Here is a 26,310-nt window from a genome sequence, read left to right on the forward strand (position 1 = left end):
GGCAGAAGTACAGCCTTCACCACACTGTCAAGGCTAGGGAAGGGAGTGAAGGAGAATGCTTTGGTCACACAGAGGCCCAGGATGACTCCCCTAAAGTACCCGCGGGCCTCCCTCTTACCACTCTAACCAGTAAGCTGATGCTTAGAGCTCTATTTCCCCTTCCCTTCTGCAATGTTAGTCTTTCATTATTTTAAAAATTACGAGAAATATAGTATGTATTTAACCCAGCAGAGCTGCCACTATCCTACAACGTAGCCATACCCACATGTGACGTCTACGTCCACGTTTATCATAATCCATACCATTCACATTCTGCCCCAAAAAGAAACTCCTGGCTGCTAATGCAAATGCGCACGCAGAACCTTCAATTGTTTGAAGGGGAGAATTTTCCTCCCCCAGCTCAGCCCAACATCTAATCCTAACTGTTACGATGTTTACATGTTACAGCAACGCTATGGGATAAACTCACGGAAAGGCAAAATAGCTCCCAAGGCGACACCATAACACACCAAAGGCCTCCAAGCCTTTGCTCCTTCTGACCTGGACATCCTAACAAGGTACATTTTGCACACCGCTTTTGCATCATTAGATGTCTTAAAATAAAAAAGATTTCCCATTTTCATCAATGTTATGGTGATCAATATGAACAGGACAACATATAAAGTCACTTTCAGTTCTCTGCACCAGAAGCACTTTGATGTTCTAGCGACTAGTCCACAAGACGTGAAGGCCAAAGCATCTTTACACAGATACCCTTGGTTCTAAGGGGAAACCGATCCATGGCAAATTCAAGGATGGGAAGGAGCAGTGGAAACCCCACAGCCAGACATACGCTCCCTGAGATCTTGACTTCTCCATTTCTAGCCTCTAAAACATTCATGTCACATTCTATTACCTTTGCCCAAGTATCTGTTTTTGAAACAATACAGATGCTACCATTTTGCTGAGGGCTGCTTCGCATCGTGTCATCCGACACATACTCAGCACGCAAGCTAAAGCCGTAATGCGTGAGAGAGACATGCATGTTTTGAAAGACCTGCACAGCAATGCGGAAGACCCGTCTGGAAGCAGATGGCCAATATACATGTCCCCTGCAGCCAAGGAGGCTCCAAAATGAACGGGCAGCTGCTTGCTCTTCCTCTGGATTCAGCCAGCAGGAGGCCAAGGGGCTGGCTCAGAAGTTTAGCCAAGGCTGGGTCTCTGTGTCATCATCACCAGGTGCTTGCAACACACATCGCAAAAGGACAACGCTGCAGCTCACGAGGAAGAATACTGCAAAGCCTTCCATTTTACGAAGATGAGCAGCTGTCAAAATTTTTCCAAATATCATACTCTTATTTTACAAGCCCACCCTATCCTCAGTCGACTCCTCCCAACTGCTTTCACTTTGATATGCATCAATCCTGCCCCCCCCCCCCCGCTTTTGATTTTGCAGGCAGTGCACAAGAGGCAGGCAGAACATTCTGCAAACTCTATGTTGCAACAGGACACCTGGAGGTATTCAGATTCCAAGCACAGCTCTACCCAGAGAGTCCATGGCTGAATCTGGAATAGTTAGCAATTAAATCCATAGCGATATTAGCCTGATGTAACGGCTTGGTGGAATGCCACCACAGGGGATTCGGCCACTGGCAAACTGCAGGGAAGGGAAGAGGCTCACAAAAAATTCTAGCCTCCAACACACCCTGCATTTCTCAACGTAGGCAAGTGGGAGGAGAGACAGAGAGAGACCCAGCTTGGGGACGTGCTCCCTCTCTCCGTCACAGCTTTTTCTAGCAGAGATGTGTTTAGTCTAAAGGAATCCCTAAAGAACGTTATGTTCAGTGGATTAGGCAGAGGAAAATGGATTTCTAAATACAAGAGAGGACTCACTATGGCAGTGCTCACCAACATGAACCCAAGATTGCTCTCATCCTCTCTGAGAAATCGGCCAGGCCAAATAATCTGCTGTTAAACCAGCTCAAACTTAACTATTTTAACTCCCAAGTTCCTGGTGGTTTTATGATAATCTTCCAGATGAAAACTTTCAGAGAGCTGAAGAAAGTCTAAATACAAGAACCGACCAAGAGCGCCGCTGAATCAGACCAGATGTCCATCTAGTCCTGCAGCCTATTTCCCAAAGTGGACAGCTACAGGCCCTGGAAAGCCCATAGCAGAGACACAGTGGCCAACACCAGTATCAGTATCTCTGAATACCAGTAACGGGTATTCAGAGATATGTGACTTCCGCACAGAGAAGTTCTAATCAGCCATCAAGACTACTAGCCACTGATAAATTTCTCTTCCCTCACCATGAAGCTGTCCAGTTCTTTTAATAAAGTCCTCTAAGCTAACTACCATCACATCTTGTGACATCAAGTTCCACACATTAAATACACACTATGTGGCGAAGGACTTCCTTTTCTCTATCTAGAATCTACTGCCTATTAATTTCAGTAAGTGCTCAAGTTCTTTCATTTGGAGAGGTGTAGAAAAAGTTCTTGTGCCTATCTACTTTCTCCAGATCATATATATCAGTAATACTTGTACACTGCTCACGGTGTTTAAACTTTCCATTGGACAAACAGGTGCAGTGGGCTTTTTGTATTTTTTAAATCCTACAAATCCTGTCTGACCACAGGCAACAATGAGGCCACAGAAACAGGTGTATGGTGAAGTCTCTCTCCAACAACATCCTTAAAAGCCACTGTTCATCTCCAGTGTTGTTTTTTGTTGATCAATGTGGCTAAGAGATACTGAAACGCCCCAAAAGTCTTAACATCTCTCTGACATCACTTTTTCTTAATGCAGAAAGAAACAGCAGACTTCAGAACTAATGAATCTGTGTTTGGAAACAAACCATGCTCTCCTTTCCAACAGTCCGCCAATGGTTCTGATCTACCACCCACCAAAACAAACATTTTTCGGAAAAAGAGCCCGCCCGCCTGTATGCAGCATCAGCCATCAACAAGACGTGGGGCAGAGGGGCAGAGATCTTTTACTTTGGTTGTTGTGGGTTTTCCGGGCTGTATTGCCGTGGTCTTGGCATTGTAGTTCCTGACGTTTCGCCAGCAGCTGTGGCTGGCATCTTCAGAGGTGTAGCACCAAAAGACTGAGATCTCCCAGTGTCACTGTGACAGCTGCTGGCGAAACGTCAGGAACTACAATGCCAAGACCACGGCAATACAGCCCGGAAAACCCACAACAACCATCGTTCTCCGGCCGTGAAAGCCTTCGACAATACATCTTTTACTTTGTCAATCTCTAAAGTGCTTCAGATCAAGCCTAGTTTTGTCAGTAAATACACAAGGACTAGGTTTAGCTAATGCGAAAGGAGAAAAATGTCAATATAAATTGCTGTTTCTGTTTTGTTAAAAACCGTCCTGCCAATTTCATTCTCATGCTATGTTTTTAACAGAGTACTTTGTTGTAAGGCTTTGAAGGGGAGGGGGGGCAGGGAGACAGTATGGCCTTAGGAACAAATCCATTTTAAAAAGAAAGTCTGAAGATGGACCAAACATAATGCACAAAACGCCTGCCAGGCACCAGTGTTCCACACACCACATATCCTAACAGTGATGTCTTCTCCAGATGTTAAACTGCTGAGAAGTATACAACAGAAATAACACTTTTGTGTGCCGTAATGGAAGAGCTGAGAGCCACCGCAGCCTCCTCCCTCTAAGAGGAGCTCTCAGGACTTCTTCCTCTACATTAGCTAAACCTTGTCCTTGTGTATTTACTGATAAAGAATTGGTTTCTGCTACCATAGACTCCATAATCCAAACACTGACTTCAGGATGGAAGACTTTGGATCCCATCAATAAAAAAGCAAAAGGAACAGAGAGGGTGTTGCTTCCCAACAGCACACACTACTAACCAACCTGTTTCTCACAGTCTGTCCCTCTATACAAATGTGAAATAATCTTAACTTGTGCAGCAAACCATCAGAAGTCAATTCTTCTGATGGTAAGCTAACTGGAAGTGCATGCAACATGTAACTTTTCACACTGAATCCTTGCTAGGATCCTTGATGAAATGGCCTTTTTGTTTCTACACACTGTTGTTATGAATGGTTTCAAGCCATCCATTTTTACGGCTGTCATTTATGATTTGTTTGTTTCTTGCAAAGCTTTTTTAACTCAATGTACACTGCATTTACATTTTCAAAGGAAGGGTCATGTATACAAATGACAACGTAATGCCAATTTAATAGCAAACACCACTGAGAAATGCACAAATTTGGGGGGAAGGGGGAGAGGGGCAAGGAATTTAGTGAAAGAAAAACAGACTAGTACAAAATCGCAGACAGTGGGTTTGATTCACAAAAGGAAGATGCAGAAAATCAAAACAAGGCACACTTGTGACACTCAATCACATCCCCTAGACCTTACACTGGGACAACTGAAACAAAGGCTTGTAGCCTACCATACCAGGCAGCGCCTTCCTCCGACACAAGGAGCTTTCCTCCAACGCAAAAGGTTTGAAAGCCTCTTCTGCTGGAGGATGGCACCGCTGTTAGCTAAGCAGAGCAGGATACATTTTTCAGTTGGTGTCTCAGTGTTCAGAAAGAGGTTGTTTTTACTTTTCAATACAGGGGTGCCGGGGAGAGACCTTAGGCAGCAACTCAGAAAAATACCATTACACACATAACATGAAACTGGTTTACGTGGTGAGGGGGGAGTCAGATTGCATGTCCCTTCCTTCCCTTGTGAGTCCAAACCAGCCAACTACGATTTGCACATTCTCTGAAAACCGTGACTGTAAACTCCAGTTTCAATTCTAGTTTTCAGGAAAATGACAAATCGCAGTTTACCACACTAGGTGCAGTAGCAAAGATGGTCAGCCACAAAAGCGTCACAAAAGTTACCAGGCAAAAGGAGAGGAGTGAATGGCTGAGCTTGCTGGACATCCCCCGCCACTCACATAGCTGCCAACAGCATCTGAACCAAGCAATAAAACTACGATTTCCCCACACACCCCGCTTCAAGTTCTAATACAGTTCAAACCACCACCACCCCAATACTTCAAAAGTGTTTTGGAATAAAGTGCAATTTTCCCCAGAGTGTAAAAGACAGCACTGCACTAGCTCCTCTGTCATATCGCTTCAGTCCAGTACTTTGTTTGCTAAAAGCAAGTTGGATCATGTTATGTTCATTAAAGATCAAAGAATACATCTCATTCTGAGCAAAGGCTCCTTTAATCCAAGCATACAGCTGGGGACATGAATCAGTGGTGGCTTTGTCCAGAAATTACATCCATGAGGTCATCCTAAAGTTACTTGATGCTAATTAGTTAATGCTGTCCCGCCCCAAATATACCTCAACCACTGTCAAGTCCATGAAGTCAAACATCAGCAAACACTGGACTTTCCCAGACTCTAAGAACTTGTTAAAGGATTTAGTGGAGACTGAGCTTCTCTACAACCGAGACTGAAAGGAGAGAGGCAAATTAATGCAGGACTGTTAGTTTGAGCAACATTTCTAAAGTGTTGCTAAAGTCACCCTAGGTAAAAAGGTAAAGGTAGTCCCCTGTGCAAGCACTGAGTCATTACTGACCCATGGGGGGACGTCGCATCACGACGTTTTCTTGGCAGACTTTTTACGGGGTGGTTTGCCATTGCCTTCCCCGGTCATCTACACTTTACCCCCAGGAAACTGGGTACTCATTTTACCGACCTCGGAAGGATGGAAAGCTGAGGAAACCTTGAGCCGGCCACCTGAACCCGGCTTCGACCAGGATTGAACTCAAGTTGTGAGCAGAGCTTAGGCTGCAGTACTGCAGCTTACCACTCTGTGCCATGGGGCTACTAAAGTCACCTTAAGACGCCACTTAAAAAGCCATCTTGCTTGGGTAGCCAGAAGGCTGGACAGAACCTGTGAAGCGTTAACCAGTTTGTGCCACGTGGCCTGTAGCACCTGATATGCATTAGCAATTCAGCAAATAAAACATGGGAGGGGGAGTTAATTATTCCATCTTAAGATCCACTTCCAAGTTCCTCCTACCTATACAAAGTGAAAACTTGTGAGCAAAAGGCAGGGCTTCCTCTACAGCAGTGCCACAATTATGAGATTGCTATCACAGAGCCCCCACCCGAAGACTTCCTCAAGCGTTTTTATTTTTTTAAAAAAAAACACTCTTGTATGTCTCTGATTTTAACACGCGCTGTTAACTTTTTATCTTAATGGCTGGCTTTTTTAAAAAAAAAATTTCCAAATGCCACCTTCAGAACTTCTAGCAGGAAAACAAATTCTAGTGCAGTGGTTAGAGAGTGAGATCTGGGACACCTGGGCTCATACAATTTGCTTCTCCTAGTAGTTTTATATTGTTTGAAGTGGACTCAATGGGTGGTTTTCCATTGAAAGTCTGTCTCTAAATAGTCAACAAACAAAGCACTGAAACATGGAATAGACCGAATAGCCTCACAACCCATCCACCTATCCCACGGGGCCAGAATTAATTTTTTATTTTAATGGAGTTTTACAAGGCTCAAGAGGATGCCACAGATCAAATTCTGTCAGCAACCCTCTAACAAATTTATTTAATTACTCTGAAGAGAAATGCTAACGGGCTTCTGTAGTTCCTCTTAATATTCTGGACTTCAAATAAGGAGGCTCCAGAAATGAGGGTATTGGCATAACAACGTATCACCTTGGTAACAAATGTTAGGAGAAGTGGTGAAAAATGGGAAGGGAGCAAGCATGAAAATTTTACCCTAAGTTCCCCCAGGACATGATCTTGTCTTGGGATCATTCTCAATTTCTGTCCCCAATCGTTCTGACCCCCACAAACCCTCCCCCCATTTCAATTTTGCTTCTCTGTTCTGTGGTCTGAACCTGTAATTCTTTATTTCCATGCATCCTGTTTCTTCATGTTGAATTCTTCCAGCAAAACTGTGCATTTTTCAACATTATTTGTGCATTAATAAATCAGCCTTCTTCATGTATTATAGATGCCCTACAGATTGCAGGTGCAAACCACACAACAAGCATACACTTTACAAATGAATCTAAAGAATCAAGAGCAAAAAGCAAAAGATTGAAAGGAGAAACAACACTGGAAAGATTTGCTCATCCATAATCTTAACGAACAAGCTGTCAAGATACCATCTGCACCTTAAGAATTCACACCACACGCTGTTGTGGCAAATTCCATTAAACAAGAGATGCAACTAATTTAATTTAGTACTCTCGTATACTTGGAAATTACAAGACACGTCCCTGAATGCCGGTTGAACTTCTGGGTGACAGAATTTAAATATTTTTTAACCACAGACGGGGGAGCAGACATGGTAGGAAAAGGGAGGTGGCTATGCATTCATAACTATCATCCCCTCCACCCGTAAAGCAATTTAATCGCACAATGTTTTCCCACTTTTCCAGAGGCACGTACAGCAACAGAAATGGCCGCTTCCAGTTTCGCCCGGAATACTCCAAGAAAAGAAAGTATCCAGCTTCAAACAGTCAAGAGCCTGCTTTGGGGCTGATGCTCAGGTGAGAGACTAGAGAGGCTGCTGGGTTTTTAGCAGCATGGAAGGGGGACATGCATCAGACACACATCTTGACCTGCAGGGGGAAATTCTCACATCCTGGAATTCCCCCTTTGATTATTATTTTTCACCTTGCCTTTCCACTGTTTATAGCCCATGAGTTAGCTTACAAAATCCATGCAAAATTCAACAAATTACTTGCACACAAAGGCAGTGGGGCAGGTCTCTCCCGATACAATTATTAAAATTTCCAGAACTCGGTTGCCTTCCTTTTGCTTTGATCCACGTTAAATTAACACCTTGGGAGGAAAGCTGACATCCAAACAAAAATACGGCGCCGATAAACCAGGTTCAATCCCTGCTCGAGGACTTTTTCCAAACAGAGGGTTTGCTGAGCAGCAAGGGGGCACTAACCTGGCACGTTAAGGCACTAACTTTCTTGCCACATGCTTTACTTCACAGGGGTGTTATCAGGGCTTTTTTCTGGGAAAAGAGGTGGTGGAACTCAGTGGGTTGCCCTCACAGAAAATGGTCACATGGCTGGTGGCCTCGCTCCCTGATCTCCAGACAGAGGGGAGTTTAGATTGACCTCCGTGCCATGTGGTACAGAGGGCAAACTAAACTCCCCTCTGTCTGGAGATCAGGGGGTGGGGCCACCAGCCATGTGACCATTTTCAAGAGGTTCCGGAACTCCATTCCCCCGCGCTCCCCCTGAAAAAAAGCCCTGGGTGTTATGAAAGCACCAAACAGACAGGGAACTGCTATAAGACAGCCAGCTCTTAGTCCTTTCCTCAGTCAAATTAAATTTCTCGATTTGCCTCACAACACGGTATTTTCCGTTACTTTATCTTTTTACATAATTAGCCACCTCAATAACTCGCGAGTGGTGGTGGTGGTGACGTAACTGTAATGCCACTTGTTTTATAGAGAGGCTCCTTTATTAGTCAATGGGAGGGGGGGCTTGTTTTCACTCCAATGTGATTGCAATTAAATCTTGTGGAAAGCTTGAAGATGTGTTGATTCTTGTTGATAAGATGCTAGAAGTTTCAAAACCTAAACGGAGGGGGGGCATGCACAAGGGATCAGGACAGGTTTTAAAATCTGGAAGATTTCCCTTTCTTCCTATAGCGTGAGGCAGGGGCTAGATGAGCTTCCTCGGGCTAGTACAGGATATCTTAGAACATAATTGGCCCGTATCACTGGTTGCCGAGGTTCAGGGCGAACAATACTGCGCAGTGTGCGGAGGAGGGTGCTTTTGCTTCAACCTCATCATGCTGTTTCAGGAAAGAAGAAATTGTGGGGAGGGAGATACATGCCTTGCAAGAGCTCGAGCAGGCCAATTTCCCCATCCATTATCCTTTTCCTGTTATTATTTGAACCAATCCTCAACTGCTTTCAATTATCTGTGGTTCAGAGATGAGCATGCTCAGTTCTCACCTGACTGCTCTTAGTTTTTTTTAAAAAAATTATTAAAAGGAATAACAGTAACAAAATAATCGTTTTCTGCCTATCTGGTGAATCCCTGTGCATGCAGAAATCTCTTCTTTTTTAATATATATATTATTTTAATTTACAAACATACAAACGTAAAATATTCAGTACCATATATTTATACGGAACTTAAATTTACTTTTAAAATTTCACTTCTACTTAAATATCTTTATTCTATCTTTTCCATCTATCTTCATATCTGATAACATTTTTGTCAACAAATAGCATGTTTATTATAAGCATAACTCTTTCCTTCTATCATTCTCTGTATTAATTTAATTTTGTTCTTGATTTTCTGCTATATAATTGAAAGAAGAAGAAAAACCCTTTCCATTTTCTTTGAAATCAGAAATCTTTCTTGCTAGCTGGTAGCCCTGTTCTGTTACTCTAGTGACAGACAACAGACCAGAACACTTGCTAGAATAAGGTGTGATGATACTGATTCCGTTCCCGCAGGCCTGGCCAAAAGAGGAAACCTGCCTCCTTTTCCTTTGTTATATCAAAGAGTCAATATTTCAAAAACATTCTGAAGCCAGAGTGCTAAACACATCCTCAAAAAGGAAAAACAACGGATGTTACAAAGGAATATACTATATTTAGGTCAGCTTCCTATGCGAATTGTAAAACCAATAACTTGGAACTCTTGTAAACCCCGTCAGCCCAGGAACTAAGGAGAGCATGAGGAAAATGCTGTAAACAAATATCTATAATTAGCTATTCATCCATTTTCTTAATACCTCAGAATTATATCTAGTTACCGATTTAAATAAAGGAAAATTGGCTGGCCCAAAACTCCTGGAAGGCAAAGTATTATGCTGTCGAAAAACCTATTTAATGAAAAACCGTTTAATGCATGCATGTTTGTTCAGAGAGCTGAGCACCTGACTTTGCGGGCTCTCCCTCTATCGCCACCCCAGCTACAGCCCTTTGTTGATACAGCCTGGAACATACAAACAACTCACAGATTAGAACTCTCTCTATTTCTCTAAATGACCATCTAACGCCTCTATAAAGAACACACAATAATAATGGCCAACCTGGATCTGATCACAATGCATTCCCCGATGTAACTGCTGCACTCACAACTTCAATGCTAAAGACACTCAAATCTTCAATTTAAGACATTTTAAGCATTTTTATTCAACATGTGGGAGGAGGGGTCAAGAATCAATTATAATCCCACAGCCTCAGAAGAAAGGAGCTCCCAACTGACTCCAGAAGATCTGATAACCTCAGATGATCTAAATATTAGAAACTTTCATTTTTACTTCTTAATATCCTCTTCCCTCCGGCACTCTCTGCTTCCTTCCTTGTAAAGGATTCCCTACAACTTCCTTGTTCGCAGAAAAAAATTGTGTTTCTGAAGTGCACATTACACAACATTAACTGCTTCTTCCGTACCATCTGATCACAGTTGAGAAGATAGCTACCACCAAGACCCGCTCTTGTACATGGATCACCACTGTACACGGCAGAAAAGAAGCAACCCATCATGATTTTTATTTATTTTGAAATGCTTTTACCCCGCCTTTCTTCTGCAAAGTGAGACTCAAAAAGGCTTACCATCAATTACCCTAAAAAGGCATGACAACATGCCACAGGTGAGATGGGTCACCATCCTTTCCCCCAGGCAAAGGTTCTTATAGTGCCTCAGGCACAGGGGAGGGCAAGGCTGAACATAAGACGCGCTTTAAGTGTAAACCTTAAAATGTTACACATGAGATGTGCCACCGAGCAGTCACCCTTCACATCAGACACAAACAGCCAAGATGCCACTGCTGTGAGAGCTAGTGTGGTATAGTAGTGAAACACGGGTTTGGCAGACCAAAGTTCAAATTTGCCAGAGTGACAAACTAGCATCTGGCTCACCCAGGATCAATTCCCACTTCTGCTAGGGAAGCTCACCAGGTGCCCTTGAGCCAGTCCCACACTCTCAGCCTAACCTACTTCACAGGGTTGTTGTGAGCAATAAATGGAGGAGAGGAGAACCATGTTACGTTTAAAAGGTAACAGGTCCCCCATTTGGGGAGAAAGGTAGGGCATAAATGAAGGAAAAATAAAAATAAAGAACTGTGTTTGCCATCCTGGGATCTCTGGAGGAAAGGTGGGATAAATACGATAGACTGGCCATCCTCTGTGATAACCAAAATCAACTTACCAAGTTTTACCTACATAGGTACCAAATTCAGACTCCCATAGGAAAGCTCACACCTGTTCCCTGCCAGCAATTTGGCACACCTGACATGCCTAGCCAGGCTTAACCCCCCCCCCTTACACCCACAACAGCGCCAGACCCCCAATGCCAAGATCACCTTTGCTGTCCTTCACCTGCGCAACAAACCAAACCTATGAACCCAAGTGACCATCACAACAGCCCTCACAAGATGATTCAGAAGCCCCAGCCCCCCTCTTCCACACTCATACTCCCCTGCACCCCAAGAGCTTTTATGGACTTCCAATAAAGGGGGCTCTAGTCCACAAAAGAAGGAGCCAACTGGTATAGTACAATGTGCTGTGAGGTCCAGGAGCTTGCTGGTTTAAATCACACCTCTACAGCAAACCTGCTTCTGGCAAGCCATTCTCTCAATTGTCCCATTTGGGGAGCACAATATCAACCTACTTCGCAGGACTGTTGTGAGGAGGATTGCAATAATGCGTATGAAGCACTGAAATATTAAGGATCTATTAATTACATCTGAAGGTACCATAAGACTACATATTATGACATTTGAAGGTACCTTAAGACTAGATGCTAGCTAATTAAGTTTCCTTAACTCACCCATTCTGCAGACTAACTCTCTTTGCGTCTATCATTATCAATGTACAGGCTGCTTTAGAGAGAAAAAATCCAAGTTGTTTTTAAAAGGTAATAGGTCTCTTCTCCAAGAAATTTACAATCACAATATGTGTAACAGATTGCCATCTACTTGCCCCTCCTCCCCTTGGTTACCCCAACAAACCAGCTTTTAACTTAAACAGATATCTTTCACACTCCCGGAATAACTTTACCCAGAAGAGACCTGGCTAAGGATTACAGCTTAGCACCCTGTACTACCTCACACATATAAAGTTGATTGCAGCAACTCATTCCCCTACCTGCCCCATTCCAAGGTCCAGTGGGGGTAAGTATACAAGCAATGTGCCAACCATGATCCTGCACACATAAATATTTCAACCCTTGTTATATTTGGCATGTGTTGCCCCCAAACCCCTCTGACATTCTCATAACTTTTTCTTCACCAGATAGAGATTGTACAAGATTGTACAACCTTAATATCTCAATGCCCCCACAAGTTCCCATGCACAGACTCCCAGCATTGCCTCACCAGCCAGCTCTTCTTCACATCATAGCCACTAATAATATGAGGCTAGAAGCCATGGGTTCAATTTGTTAACTATTCAATGTCCCTTCTAAAAGGAATGGGGGGGGTAATAATTCCAACCTGCCTTACTGGACTGCTGGAAGGAACTGGAGACATTCCACAGAAATGCTCCATAACAGGACACCTCCAAACACAGCCAGAAGATTGCAACCAAGGCAGACAATTTCCTGTCCCTAACATATGGTCATTCTGCAGGATTGCCAACCTCCAGGTGAGGACTGATGATTTTCTAGAACCTGACCTCAAACTACAAAGATCAGTACTCCTGGAGAAAATGGCAGCTTTGGTGGACAGGCTCTATGGCCACTGTTGTCCCTCCCCTTCCTAAACCCACTCTTAACAGGCTCCACCTCCAAATCTCCGGAAGAAAGATTCAGGTCCAGTAGCACCTTAAAGACCAGCTAGATTGACAAGAGTATGAGTGGGAGATGCTCATACTCTGGAAATCTACTTGGTCTTTAAGGTGCTACTGGGACCGAATCTTGCTCTTCTACTGAAGACCAACACAACTACCCACTAGAGATAATCTCCAAGAATTTCTCAACCAACAATTGGCAACCTTATCATTCAGAGACAGACCACTTCTGAAGACAGAAGCTCCATTCACTGCTATAGCTATCTATAGCCACCAGGGTGGGTCCTTGTGAGGGCAATAAGACAGGGTACAACTTTTGTTAAACAAACAAAAATCTATTGAATTCTCCCTCCCTGATTTGCCTGATCCTGGCTTTCCTTCCTCAACCTCAACGCCAACCACCATTATACCTGGCCACAGCAAATTCCACAGGTTAACCCCAGATCTATGGTGCAAAGAGCTTAACACTCCCTCCAAAACATTTAAACCCACCCCCACTTCAACAGTCATACCCCTCCATACAGCCCTTATTCATTCTTCTCCCCTGCACCCCCCCCCTTGCCCATCCTGCAGCACAGACCTCGACAGGTTAACGCTGCATTGGGGTGTCAAGCAGCCACGCCCCAACATTTAAGCCTCGCCCAGTTCAACTGAAGCTCCACCCATATTGTCATGGAGGCCCCGCCCAGTGCCCGTTTCGTTCTCGGCTATTTTTTCATTGGACACACGCGGGGGGGGGGGTGGAGAGAGACCAGGTGCCCCACGTGACCTTCTCACACTTCCCTCAACCCCCCCACGCGCACAGGGGGGAGCGAGGAGGGGGCCTTAGCAGGCCCCTTCTCCCCCCTTCACTCAAGGGCAACCACGTGACGCAGGGGCAGGAGCGCCCCCCTCTTTTCAAACAACCCCCCCACCCGCCTCTCACCCTCCTTCTTCCCGGCCGCCTCCGCCACCTCACAGCTTCTCTCGCTGCTGCCGCTGCGGCGCAACTGAACCTGCTGCCAAGCCCCGAACCGGGCAGGGCAGCCCCCTCCCCTCCTCCGTCAGGGAGTGACCGACAGGCAATCTCAGCCAATCAGCGCCAGGCGCCCCTCAGCGGCAAAGGCGGAGCGCAGCATCAGCGGCGGGTTAGGTTGCGCAGCCCCCGTCTTCGCTAAGACATGGGGCCCTCGAGCTGAGGGGAGGGGGGAGAGCACAGGAGGCAGCCAATCCGGGTGCGTGGTTAAGGAAGAGGGCGAAGCAGAGGCGGGGCCTGGAGGCTTATGCAAATATGAGTTTATTTGACTATGCATGAGCGGTAATTGAATTATTCATAAGGCTCGCTCTGAGGTAAGGGGACCCGACGGGAAAAAGGCGGGAAAACGAGGGCGTGCTTCAGAATATTAATATTAGTCTATCATTCATATTATTAAATTAACTTGCTTGCATCTTTAAAATATTTGTATGCCACCTCTCTATTTCTCTACTGAGGCGGTTTGCAAAAAAAAAAAATGAAATTCATGAAACGATTAAAAATAAACGTAAAAGCAATCTTAAAACCAGGTAAAAACACGAGTGCAAATGAAACGCAAATGTAGAATCTTGAGAATCACTTGCATGGGAAATTAATGCAATGGTCCAATAATTGCTGCAGTATTTTGTATCTCCAGTCTTCCAAATTTGAACCTCGATGGAGCGTTTCTACTCTGTGAGACATTGTTTTGTTTTCCGTATTTGTTGACATATTCTTGTTAAGATTTTGATGGAATCAGTTTCTGCAGTTTGAAATAGCTCTATTGCTATCCCATTTACTCCAGATTTGTTTCTTCGAATTGCTTTAAGTGCAGCTTTCACTTCACTTTCTAAAATGTCAGGTTCTTCATCAAAAGATTCTTCTTTCAAGGAATCCGTCATCTTTTCAGCTCTTCTATATACTTCTTCAGTGTATTGTTTCCATCTTTTCTTTATTTTGTCCTAATCAGATGCTGTGTTTCTGTGTTGACCATTCAGCATCCCTAGCTGTGGTTTGAATTTTCCTTTGATTTCCTGTATCGTTCTTCTTTTGTGTAGTTAATCACTAAGAGTTAAAAGGGCCTAACAGCTGGATCATGGCCATATGAAGAAAATTATTCCTAACTCTTTCATATCTCCTCTCCTTTTTTAAAAGAATGTTAGCCAACCTCCATGTGGGGCCTGGAAACCTCCTGGAACTACAACATCTCCCGAAAACAGAAATCAGTTTCCCCTGGAGAAAACAGCAGCTTTAGAGAGTGGACTCTCCTCCATTATACCCCACTGAGGTCCCTCTCCTCTCCAAACCCACCCCAAATCTCCAGGGGTTTCCTGATCTGGAGCTGGCAACTCTAGTTGTAATTTATTACGTGCTGCTTTTCCAATTTGAAGAAGTTGGCTTGCCCGAATTAAAATCTTTATAGGTAAGGTAAAGGTAATCCCCTGTGCAAGCATCAAGTCATTACTCACCCATGGGGGGACGTCACATCACGATGTTTTCTTGGCAGGCTTTTTACAGGATGGTTTGTCATTGCCTTTCCCAGTCATCTACACTTTACCCCCCCAGGAAACTGGGTACTCATTTTACTGACCTCGGAAGGATGGAAGGCTGAGTCAACCTTGAGCTGGCTAACTAAACCCAGCTTCTGCCGGGATCGAACTCAAGTCGTGAACAGACCTTGGACTGCAGTACTGCAACTTTACCACTCTGTGCCACGGGGCTCTTCTAAAATCATTATATGCATGTAATAAATCATAACAATAAGATTAACCGAAGTGGGAAGGGGAGACAGCACTATAAAATCCAGCCACAAAAACCCAATTTCAGCAGCAGTAACACTTAAGTTTGCCAGCTCCAGTTTGGAAAATTCCTGGAGATTTAAGGAGTGGAGCATGGAGAGGACAGGATTTGGGGAAGGGTGGGACCACAGCAGCGTATAATGCCATGAAGTCCACCCTCTAAAGCAGCCATTTTCTCCAGGGGAACTGATCTCTATGGTCTGGAGGTCAGTTGTAATTCCGGGAGATCTCCAGCCACCACCTGGAGGCTGGCAACCCTGGTAACACTGTAAAAACGAACTACAATTAGAAGGTTGGAGATGGGGGAGAATGCCAATTTCAGCCAGTGCTCAGACCAGAATAGTGACAATGCCAGGGAGACCTTCCCAGTGAGGGCGTTCCAGAGGCGGCGGTTGACACCTATCAAGAAGACCCTCTACAGCTGTTCTTTTAGCCGCAGAAGGTAATGTATTTTATATGCATATTTCATTGTGTTTTTTAATATTTTCTTGAAGGCTTATTAAGGCTTTTGTTTAAAAATGCATTTAAGAATGTTTAAATAAAAATAAAGATTTTGGCAAAAACCTGATTTATTGGACAAGTAAAAAACAGACTAGGAATTTGATACACCAGCAAAGGACTTTGCCTCCTTCTTACAAAAAAAAAATTACCAAGTGAAAAACCTGTAATTAGCATAACGAACATGTCTGTCACTTAGTTCCATCCTAAATAGAGTTGCATCTTTATAAGCACATTGACTAGAAAGGTGTGACTCTGCACAAGATGTACTGTTTATTTGATTTTTACTTGAATGTTGTTAGGTTTGAAATTATGAGTGTTATCGTACCACTCTGCTCAGTGAACAGTGACATTTTCATCCAATGCCTGGAGCCTTTCTCCAACACAGGAGGTATCTAATGCATTGGACAAAAGTGCTGCCATTAGCTGAGCAATGTAGTAGGACATCAGCCCATGGGCATTAAATGGATGCACACTGCAATATTTCCACTGTCCATATACAATTCCATTTCTTTCAAAGTGGTGTTTATTTTGGCTGTGTAGAACCATGATGTTTAATCGTATGTAATGTAAATATCAGGGTGTTTTTTTTAATAAACTGAATTCTTATACAAGATAGAGAAATAGTGCCTAGTATGGCTGTGTTTAGAACAGAGTTCATTCTGTAAAATACTAGAAAAAGAACAGCACTTCTGCAATCATGGGGAGACTGAATAAGGTCCAATGGGGCTAAATTAAATTAAGCATAGGATAATGAAATAAAAACGAATGCTTCCCCTTCTAGAAATCAGTCAGTATTTAATGTATTCTGCAAAACAGAGTTATAATTTCAATATCTTAAGTAGGTCTGTCTCTTGTTTACTATGGGAAATATGCTGACGGAAATGGAATGTGGAATGGATTATTTGATGACATAAATAATATTTTAAAATAGAAAATGAAGAGAGAATTTTGGCAGGTAATGACTTCCTCACCCCTTCATGGCGTCATCATCAGATCTATGACATCTTCCACAGATCTACAATGAAATCCTAAGTAGAGTTAACACCTCTCTAAGTCCATTGAAATCAATGATCTGAGAAAGGTGCAACTCTGTTTAAGATTGTACTGTCTGTCACACTATCCTTTGCTGAGGATGCTGCTGTGAGGGTGCAGATGCATTGCCTGGAGCTCAGTTATTATGCTGATGTACCATGTCAAGGGCTGGTTGTCCTGGTACAGTGCCCTACCATGAGAGACTGTGTTGGCAAAATAGAAAAGAGTCCAGTAGCGCCTTTAAGACTAACTAACTTTACTGTAGCATAAGCTTTCAAGAACCACAGCTCTCTTCGTCACTTAGATGCATCTGACGAAGAGAACTGTGGTTCTCGAAAGCTTATGCAACAGTAAAGTTGGTTAGTCTTAAAGGTGCTACTGGACTCTTTTCTATTTTGCTACTGCAGACTAACACGGCTAACTCCTCTGGATTTATGACCATGTGTTGGCAAAACCACCCTTGGCCCTGATTCTATACTTTTCACATCGTATAGCCTAGCCAGCCAGTGTGGTATAGTGATTAGAGTCCTGGTCTAGAATCTGGGAGACCCAGGTTCAAATCCTCACTATGCCATAGAAGCTTGCTGGGTGACCTTGGACCAATCACTTTCTCTCAGCCTAACCTAGCTCACAGGATTGTTGTTAGATCAAGATGGATAGCTGTGTTAGTCTGTCTGTAGCAGTAGAAAAAGTGAAAGTCCTTGTTAGTCCTATAAGACTTAACAAAATTTGTGGTAGGGTATGAGCTTTCGTGAACCACAGCTCACTTCTTCAAATACAGCTAGAATGTGAGTCCATCTGTCCTTATATCTTGGAGAGTGGAGTGATTACAGAAGCCGAATGATAATAGCTGGTGAGTGACAATGGCAGGCGTGATTGAATAGGGTGGGGTATGCAGAGGGGTAGTGGGTGTGGAGAAATTAGCACTGGTAGTGAGAGGAAGTCAATGTCTTGATTCAGTCCAGGTGGGTGCATTGTCTTGAGCTGTGTTATCAGTTGCAGTTCAGCAGTCTCTCTTTCTAATCTTCTTTTGAAATTCCTCTGCAGGATAACTGCAGGAATTGTTGCAAGGCTAAAATGAAGGAGGGAAGAACAGGGTTATAAGCTGCTTTGGATCCCCATTAGAGAGAAAAACAGTAGGCAGGGTTGCCAGTAGGTCTAGAGAAAAATGCCATATTCTTTTAATACAAGCTTAATGTGTGGAAATTGACAGGTGACAAAGGTAAGTAACATTGCCTGGTAACATCCCATCAAGACTCTATTAAAAGAACAAGACAAGTTTTCTCTCCAAGGACTTGACAGCCCTTCCAACAATATCAGAAAGAGAAGCACTTTGATATCGTAGGAAAAGTAGTATAAAATATTTATTCAAAGATGTTTTGTTTATTTAAAGATATTCCCATTTTCAGCTGAGGGTTGCTGACATTATAAGCATATTTGGGTGGTGGTTTTGATGACATGTAGATAGATAAATAGATACCAGTATTTCAAACAATTAAGGCAGTCAGCCCTAGACAAATGCAGGAATTGTGTCAACTGTTGTCAACGCAGCTGTTTTGATGCCTGGAAATCAAGCGAGTAGCCAGACATTTTGTGATGAGGAGAGAATGGAAATCGATGCACAGCAGCCAGAATCTAAATGCAGTGTATTAAATATTTATATTAATTAAAAACTGTATTAAATATTAATTAAACATTGATTTTGTGAAACGTAAAGATGGGCACATAGCATTTGCCAGCCACTGGCCAAATCACCCGAAGGAAGCTCGCAGGCTTTCTCTTGTAGACTAATTTTATTCAAAGGAAAAGCTAGAATTTCAGGGAAGATTTTGGAATATATGCCTGAGGAGGCCAGCCCCCGCCCCCCATCTCTATTGTAGCTAGATCTCATAGAACCATAGGGTTGGAAGGGGCCTTACAGACCATCTAGTCCAACCTGCTGCCCAACGCAGGAACAGCCTAAAGCATATCCAACAAGTATTCGTCCAGCAGCTTCTTGAAGACTGCCAATGAAGGGGAACCTGCCACAACCCCTAGGCAACTGATTTCACTGCTGAATTACAACTGATCCACATACCACAAAGATCAGCTCCCCTGGAGAAAATGGTTGCTTTGGAGAGTGGACTTTATTGAAGGCTTGATGCAGTGGCGTAGCATAGGTTGAGTGCCCTGGGCAAGGCAAGTATCCCGCCTTTCCCCCCCCTCTCCTTCGCACATGTGCTCCTGGGCCTGTGCGATGACGTCACTTCCAGTGACATCATCACACACGACGCGGCCGCCCCCCTCCGCAGCAGCCAGCTGGGCCGCTGCAGGGAGACTGGCTTGGTGCTCAGCAAACCGGCCGCCCCATCAGCACACAGGTGGTGCAGGCAGCCTCCCCAAGGGCACGGTGCAGTCTCTTGCACCCCTACAAATTTTATGCCCAGGGTAACCATCCCTTTGCCCCCCTCCACGCTACGCCACTGGCTTGATATAATGTACTGGTTAAAGGGTTGCCAGATAAACAGGAAAAAACCTGAGGCTTGTCTGCTCCTCTGCTTTTATTGGATGTTTGATCTGTAGAAAACCAGCCTGCAAAACTTTGGGGGAACATGAAGCTAAAGATGATCCCCTGCTTATTGCTGTCAATCAAGCTGCTGCTTAAGGCCCAGCTGCAGGGACTGTTCAGAAGCTGGTAACCCCAATTGCCTAGGGACATGAGGTTTTGTGGCAGGGATTTCCTAGCTCACACCTCTTCAACCACAAACTCCAATTTGTAGCACATAATTTTTCCCGTTTCAGTCTCTTCCTCCTATTTTTTGCAATATGGCCATAATAATATTGTCTGACCTTACAAGGTTGTTACTGGGATTGCTGCTGCGATCAGGTACGTGAAGGACACACAGCAGTCAAAATCACTGTATCTATGCTCTGTTGTTATTATGGCCTGCAGTAAAGCATCTGTTCCTAAGTTATGCACGAATAGTCCCACTCTGTGGTGGCCTCAATTCACAAATGCCTATTCTACATTGGCTCAGCAAATGAATCAGGATTGTTCCTTAAGTGTGTGCAGATGAAGATACTCAAGATTTCTCGGCTTGGTTTGCTCCTGCACATGCCAGGCACAGATTCATCCCAGCTCTATGCGCAGCTCTATGTGAAATCCATTTGCAAAGGCAAAAGCACCTAATTACCCATCCATTTTATTCTGCCTTTCCTCCAAGTGGCTCAGGGTGAGGTCCATGATTATTCCCACCCACCCATGAGGTCGTGGCCAAGTGGGGACTTGAACTCAGATCATCCAAGTATTGATCCAAAATACCTCTCTCACCACTGCCCCACATGAACATTCACACATCACATGTCAGCACTGCAATTGCCACCTTGAACACTGGCTCCGCTCCTGTCCTTTTCACAGCGCAGTCCGCCTCACACACAAACATTACAGCCAAAGCATTTCCCCAGCTTGGAGTGAAGAAGCAGAAGAAGAATCACGACTTCTCAGTTTTCTGCATGTTTAAAGCATGGGAAGACAGATGGGGGGGGGGGAGCGCAAGCAGACAGTAGCCACAAGTTGGCCATAGAGCTCAATAACCTCTCGCTCTCTGTCTCAGATCTAAAGAGAGAGAAGGTTGACTAGAGACCCTGACAGCAAAGGAACAGCCTTTGCAAGGGGAAGTCTTAATTATAGCTTAACTGCTGAGCTCACTATGGCTGCAGTGCTAAACAGAACCTCCATGTTCAGGGACAGCATGCCTTAGAATATGAATTGCTTGAGCGGGGCAGAGAGAGAGGGGACGGCTGTTCCCTTCACACCCTGCTTGTCCGCTTCCCGGAAGCATCCGTCTGGCTACGGTGATAGGAACAAGATGCTGGACTAGTTGCTGGACTCCAGATCTGATCCAGGAACAGGGCTCTTCCTATGTTCTTATGTAAATGAGCAGCTGCAGGCGTGGGAAGGCTCCCTGTCTTCCAAGGCCTTCTATTAAGCGCTGGCTGGAAAAAGCAACTGCTAACAGTACCCTCCCCATTCTTAAAGGCTATGCAAGTCCAGTTTCGCTTTTAGGAGCGGCACGCCCCCTGCTGGCCGAAGTTGGCTCTAACACAATACCCTTAGCAAAGCTCCATCTAGTCAAGGTTAGAATAGGGCTACTCCTCAACCCCCAAACGCATTGGGCTGAATCCTGCCGATCATTTCCACGAGCATTGGTGCTTTTCTTTGGTGCAAGAAGACTTCCCGTGACTCAAGAGGAAGAGGAAGCTGCACACATTTGTGGGATCCAGCCCAAAACTCTCCTTGCCTTTTATGGGCCAGAAGACTAGAACACAATTTCTAAGGCATCTATTTCCCGAGTTACTTAATACAGCAGTAGGGTTGCCAACTCCAGACTGGGAAATTTTTGAAGATTTGGGGGTGGAGCCTGCAAAGGGCGGGGTGGGACAGGACCTCAGCAAGGTATAATGCCATAGAGTTCACTCTCTGAAGCTGTCATTTCATCCAGGGGAACTGATCTCTGTAGTCTGGAAATCAGTTGTAATTCCAGGAAATATCTAAGCCCCACCTGGAATTTAAAGACCCAACAGCAGAGGTAGGCAGAAGAGTCATTGTATATCAATGGACCACTGGCCAATGCACAGTGGACCATATAGCACCTGCCGGTTGCTGGAATTCTTGTGAAAGGATCCTGAACTGTGGAGTGCTCCAACAATGCAACTTTCTGTACTTCTAAACCAGTGTGCAATGCTCAGGGTTGCTTCACACAAATCAGTTATGCCTTAACTGTTCGGGGACCCTGAGTATTTAATTTACTTTTATTTTAGAAAATGTATATCCAGCCTCACAATAACCCTGCAAGGTAGGTGAATTTTCTGGAGGCTGCTCACAACACCCCAAACAGATAAAAGTTAAAGCAGTAAGAGCCACGAGTAGAATTGTAATAATAAAAAAAACACAGCTACAGCTAATCAAAACAGATGAATAAAACAGCAGCAGTACAAACCAACTTGCAAAATAACTGTCAATAAAACTATTTTTCAAAAAACCCAGCATTTTATCAGTAATCAGTGGCGGGGGGGGGATCATAGATTAAAAACCAATAGGTCAGGAAATAAAAACATATGCCTTCCAGTCCAAAGTGATTTTGACCATTTTCCAGAAAGTCAAAAGTGAAGGGGTGAAGCAAATTTCCTTGGGCAGGAAATCCACAATCTAGGAACCACCAATAAAAGAGAAAAAAACTTTGTGTGTTCACTGAAATCAACTGTCTCACCAAAGGCAAATGTATTAGCTACTTGAAACAGTTTCCAAGTGCCAAATCCAGACAAGGAGAATTAATAGGGAGCTGTGGATTTTTGTTTTTCATTAACAAAGAACCCCTGTGCACATTACAAAACCTGTTCAGGTGCAATATGTATAAGCAGAGATTGTTGTGTGACGATCACACCCTTGATTATTTTGTTCCATGGACATATGCTAGGAAGCTGTGATTGGCCATGGCTACCCAACTCACGAACCCAAAGCAAAACGGCTGTGGTTTCTATGACGCATGTTACTATTTGATAATATCCAGTTTCCCACTCAGAAAACGACCTGCACTGAGCATAATAAAAGTCTTGGGGTCTATGAAGCAGTTCTGAGATCAAGGGAAACGCAGAGACAGGTTGAAAAACCCATCAGCCACCAGCTGCTGTGATTAAGGATCGCTTTTTAATAAATGGAAGCAATAACGTGGAATGCCTGCTCACACGGTGCAGAAGACACCAGGGTGTCCAGTGCCCTATCCTTAATGTCTTCACCTCCATTTTGGGTTTCAAGTCTTTCTTTTTAAAGTAAGCTTCATTTCAACAGTAGGGATTTTGTTCAAATATAGGTGATGCCATATGGAAATGAAAGTATGTAGCTGACTTGCCCTGCTGGCGAATCATTTTTTAAAAGGGGCCAAGACTTCATTAGACCAAGACCTTGCCACTAATGCTTTGCAACTTCCTCCAAAATGTCATGGATGAAGAGAGAGGTGTCTTGCTCTCTCTCTCCAAGCCTGGCTGCTCCCCTGTTCAGTAAGTTACACAGCTGTAGGGCTGCAAGCCGTTGGGGGAACGAGTGGGTTCTTGGCCCTTCAATTTCCAGGAAGCTTGGAGGTAAAAGGCAAACCTTTCTCAAGTATTTAGTGCTTGTGTGGGGACACCCCAACAGAGGTCTGTGCCCCCCCCATTGCCATCTCTCTCCCTGCCTCCCATCACCATCCCTTCCATCCCCAAAGCAGCTGGCTCCTAAACGTCAAGAGAGCAGATGGTTTCCACAGCAACCTTCCGAATGACGCATTTTGAGATTTGCCAACCAAAGGCCTAAGGGGGACTTGCCATTTCTGATTTGGGGTGGAATAGTGAAAGAAGTGGCAGAAGAAGGCGAGAGAAAGACAGTGCGCAAACAGAGCGTAGCCTTGTATTGACTTAATGCAATAGAAACATCCAGTGATATATATATACTCTCTCTCTTGCTCTCACTTCAGGGTCACACAAACACACAAGCCTTTAAAAATTGGTGCATTTCCCCCCCTTTAACAAAAAGGCAGCAGAGAGGCCAGCAGTAAAACATTAAATGTACTTTTAAACACATGATCAAAATATAAAGAGTAGTACATCGAGACAGCACAAGCAACACTGCCATAGACCCCTTTAATAGGTCATTCTTGCACTCAGCATCTCTTACACAGCAGAACACAAACAGCGTACAAGTACTGCGCAACAGCTAGAGGGCTGCACGGCTCCCATGTTGCATGCAGAAAATCGCAGGTTCTGTCTCCAGAGCCTCCAGTTAAAAGTATCCCAAGTGTTGAGAAAGACCCATCTCTGCTTAGGCCCGGGGAAAGCTGCCGCCTGTAAGAGCAGGAAACACCAACCAGCAGTCTAACTTGGTAAAAGTCACTTTCTTGTGCACCCAAAAACAAATGGGCCACTTCATTGTCAAGGACAGATACGTATCTCCAGTGACTCACTGTGAAAGTCGTGGTATGGTCGTGATTTGATGCGCTTGTTACCACAATTCAGGTTTGATTCCATCACAGGAAACATTCCTGTTGGAGAGGAATGTTTGACAGGCATGTATTTTGCACACAGAAAGTCCCACGTTCAATTGCCAGTATCCTTATCTAATGAATGATCTTGGGCCAGAAGGTAAGCAAACATCTCTGCTCAGTAACACACAAGCACATAGATCAAAATTCCGGGTTTTTTTGAAAAGTGACACTTGGGGAGCAGTTATTTTACAATGCCATCTTTAGCGGGGTTACACCCGAGTACATGGCAGTCAATGGGCTTAGAAGGGTTTAATTGTTTAGGATTGCACTCTCATGGGAGGAAAGGGGTGGTTGTTCTTACAAATGGTGGAAAGTGCCATCAAGTTGCCACTGGCCTATCGCAAACCCCATATAGTTTTTAAGGCAAGAGACATTCAGAGATGGTTTGTCACTGCCTGCCTCTGCAGAGCAACCCTGGACTTCTTTGGTGGTCTCCCACCCAAGTACTAACTAGGGCCATCCATGCATAGCTCCCAAGATCCAATGAGTATGGGTTAACCTGGGCTATCCAGGTCAGGTCTGCCACCACTTACCCCTCCTTATTTAAAATCCTCTGTGCCCCCCTTCCATTACAAGAGTTTTCCGCAGCTGAACCACAGGGCTGTATGCAAGGACTTCCCAGGGTACCACCTGAAGGAGTTTGATGCAGGAGCCTTGCTTAAATTAAGCAGCTCTGGAGCAGGTCAGTTCCTGGAACAGACTTCCTGGGAAGCCCCTCGCCCATATCACCACTTTTGAGTTCCATGATGGAAGTTATGTCAACAGAAGCAACATTTGGAGGACTTGACCTATTCTTATGTTAGTTTGCTTGGCAGCAGGACCCCCCTGAGAGAACATTGTGTTCTGGGCTTTTTGCACCACAGATGATATAGGTAATACTGAAAGGGCTCAGGGGTAGAGATGCAAAGATGATGGAGCAGAGTTCATAGGGATGTCAAAACAGCCCTGGAATGGAACAAGCCTGTATCGTGTTCTGAACAAGCCCCACAGAACTGGCCAGCACCACCAGGGCCAGTTAGCTGTGTCCTCCTGGCCACCAATGGCTGTAGCCATTATCTGGGTAAGTTAAACAACCAGTCCACCCTGGATGATGGAGGGTTCTGAAGGTACATCATTTGACGAAAAAGTGAAGGGGTTTGTGAGCAAGTACAGCAGAGGGGCAGAACACTCAAGGGAAGAGATGCTGATGGTTTTCAAACATTGCAAAGCAGCCTGGAGTGGAACTGTTGTTCAACCCTCGACCTGGATTGCATAGGAGGCAGCCACAATGAGGATGGGAGGCTTCCTGGGAAGTCCAGAGAGATTAACCTACCTGTGAGGGCAACCAAGCGGCAGAAGCGTTGTCCCTCCTCCCTTGGCAGGCACCTTGGGGAGACGGCTGTGACCTGCAACATTCTTTCTCAGGAGGAGGAATTGGAATAAGATTATCCAAAAGATTCCACTTTACCTCATGGTGAACTGAAGAACCAAGCCAATCATGGGTGGACATGGGATAAATTCATTTTTTTATTCATTCATTCATTCAAGGAAGACTAGTTCTAGAATAAAGGCTACATTGTACCATTGGTTTGTTTTCATTTTATTACATTGTTATATTATTATTAATATTATTATTATATTTCTCATCTTTCTCTTTAAAAAGCCAGTTATGCACAGTAGCTAATATTGTCATGCTGGCACTGAGAGGATGTGTAATAAGGACGGTTTATTTACAATGCAAACGTTGCCTTTCCGTGTTTTTGTTTTTTTAAAGGAGTTTTTGAAGCACCATACATTATTCAAGACATGTTTATCTTAGCTGGGAAGATGAAGAGATCTTTTGTATCCTCAGACTGGTTGGATTATACCACATATGTAAACCACAGTTTCTTATTAAAAAACATTGCAGCTTTCCTTTCAATGTGATTTGAACCTCTGTACTACTTTAAAAAGCAGCCCAAACCTCAATCACAAGGGATGCTCATGTAAAAGGAAAGCACGAAATTCTGGCGTTGCACAAAATTCTCTCTTGTTGCACAAGGTCATGCGAGTGGGGTTTCATTAAAGCCCTGAGCCAAGGCTGTATGCACCCCTCTCCCAAGAACAAATAAGTAGACCTATCAGCAAACAAGTGACTGCTGCTGTAAAGTAAGAACGTACAAACAAATGTCCCATAAAGGGGTGGGGGAGAGAACCCTTGAAGTTATCCCTTACTGCATTGTGCTGGTCCTGCACAAGGAACTGTAGAATTAACAAGAC

The 26,310-nt window shown here is 44.2% G+C and overlaps 1 protein-coding gene across 1 annotated transcript in view; it reads right to left on the minus strand.

The window, feature by feature from the left end:
- Positions 1–13,805, minus strand: part of GNG7 (G protein subunit gamma 7) — a 114,423-nt gene extending 100,618 nt beyond the window's left edge. Inside the window, exon 1 of the mRNA XM_054979410.1 lies at positions 13,620–13,805. The gene's annotated coding sequence lies outside the window, so the exon portion shown is untranslated. The remainder of the gene's footprint in view (positions 1–13,619) is intronic.
- Between the last annotated feature and the right edge of the window lie 12,505 nt (positions 13,806–26,310).

The sequence above is a fragment of the Eublepharis macularius genome, chromosome 5 (assembly GCF_028583425.1).
Source record: "Eublepharis macularius isolate TG4126 chromosome 5, MPM_Emac_v1.0, whole genome shotgun sequence".
In the NCBI taxonomy this organism is placed as follows: domain Eukaryota; kingdom Metazoa; phylum Chordata; class Lepidosauria; order Squamata; family Eublepharidae; genus Eublepharis; species Eublepharis macularius.